Source organism: Pseudophryne corroboree, unplaced genomic scaffold, assembly GCF_028390025.1.
Source record: "Pseudophryne corroboree isolate aPseCor3 unplaced genomic scaffold, aPseCor3.hap2 scaffold_2608, whole genome shotgun sequence".
NCBI lineage: Eukaryota > Metazoa > Chordata > Amphibia > Anura > Myobatrachidae > Pseudophryne > Pseudophryne corroboree.
Window position 1 is genome coordinate 45,598 of NW_026969268.1, and position 1,871 is coordinate 47,468.

Here is a 1,871-nt window from a genome sequence, read left to right on the forward strand (position 1 = left end):
CTGAATCAAATCTAACTCTGATTACATCAGAGAAGGCCAGGTACCCTACACCATAACAGGGGGTTTGAAATTTTGACTTGTCTACTTAAAGATCACCAAAATCTGATAACAAGGGTAATTAGGTCCCTGGGTGGGATTGAACCCCCAACCTTATTGTTAATAGCCGTACATACTAACTGATTGCGCCACAGAGACACTTTGCAAAAGTCCATACTGACAAAGGCTAATAAGCATTCATCTAAAACGTTTCCTAGAAAAACTTTAAAAAGTCAATAATCTAGAGAGTTTTTGTAAGATGTTTCTTCCATCAACCAACGAAGAAACACATTGGTACTTTCCCATGATGAGTGAGTGCTTCAGGATCTCTTGCACTTACATGTGCAGCAGAGTACTGCAATGGAAGCATGCTGGGCCCATAACCCAGAGGTAGGCAGATTGAAACTATCCTCTGCTATATGCATTTTTTTTTGTTAATTAAAGTAATCCAAAACTGGGATTGATATTTTGTCTCTTTTATTTTTACTTAAAGTACAATAACTTTTACCATTTTAATTTGTTTTAATAGTATATTGACAGTATTGTTTTCTTTCAAAAATCCACTTCATTTTCTTTACCCTATTATTAAAATGGTAATTGACAAAAACAAACTACATTGTCACCAGAAGAGCAATACAAAATGTACAAGTGATATATTAAAATCATCTTTCCAGCTTGAATTTCAATGATGCATTGGGGCAACGATTTTGTGAGAAACATCTTCACCCTTAAATAAAGATTTTCTTAATTCCTTACCTGTGTGCTAATTAGATATCACCTTGTTTTCACATTAAACAGACTTCCACATGAGAAAGCAGCAAGGATGCAGTGGCGTTAATGTTTCCTGGTGTCAACCTGTATTATTTCAGTAGACATTGAAATGAGGATGCATCTTGCTGCCTTTCCAATGAAGCAAGTTTAATTTAGTAATAGGTGAAAAACCATCCTTACAAAGGTGTTAATCAGAGACTTGGCTTTGTGGACACTTTTCAGAGAACAAATTTGTTAGCATAAAAATAAAGCCAGAAAATAAAGAGCTGTTTAATCACTCAATTGGATTTTTCTGCCAGCATATTTTTTTTCTCTGCAACCCACTGCTAAATTGTGCTTCCTAGCTGTTTTTATAAAATCACTGAATCAAATCTAACTCTGATTACATCAGAGAAGGCCAGGTACCCTACACCATCACAGGGGGTTTGAAATTTTGACTTGTCTACTTAAATATCACCAAAATCTGATCACAAGGTTAATTACGTCCCTGGGTGGGATTGAACCACCAACCTTTTGGTTAATAGCCAAACACACTAACCGATTGCGCCACAGAGACACTTTGCAAAAAGTACATACTGACAAAGGCTAATAAGCATACATCTAGAACGTTTCCTAGAAAAACATTAAAAAATCAATAATCTGGAGAGTTTTTGTAAGATGTTTCTTCCATCAACCAACGAATAAACACATTGGTACTTTCCCATGATGAGTGAGTGCTTCAGGATCTCTTGCACTGACATGGGCAGCAGAGTACTGCAATGGAAGCATGCTGGACCCATAACCCAGAGGTAGGCAGATTGAAACTATCCTTTGCTATATGCATTTTTTTTGTTAATTTAAGTAATCAAAACTGGGATTGATATTTTTGCTCTTTTATTTTTACTTAAAGTACAAAAACTTTTACCATTTTAATTTGTTTTAATAGTATATTGACAGTATAGTTTTCTTTCAAAAATCCACTTAATTTTCTTTACCCTGTTATTAAAATGGTAATTGACAAAAAAACTACATTGTCACCAGAAGAGCAATACAAAATGTACAAGTGATATATTAAAATCATCTTT

At 34.6% G+C, this 1,871-nt stretch overlaps 1 non-coding gene across 1 annotated transcript; it reads right to left on the reverse strand.

Annotated features, from left to right (window-relative positions):
- Positions 1 to 1,289: 1,289 nt before the first annotated feature.
- On the reverse strand, positions 1,290 to 1,363 carry TRNAN-AUU (transfer RNA asparagine (anticodon AUU)). The gene has a single exon. It is a non-coding gene; the product is annotated as a tRNA-Asn (tRNA).
- Positions 1,364 to 1,871: the final 508 nt, after the last annotated feature.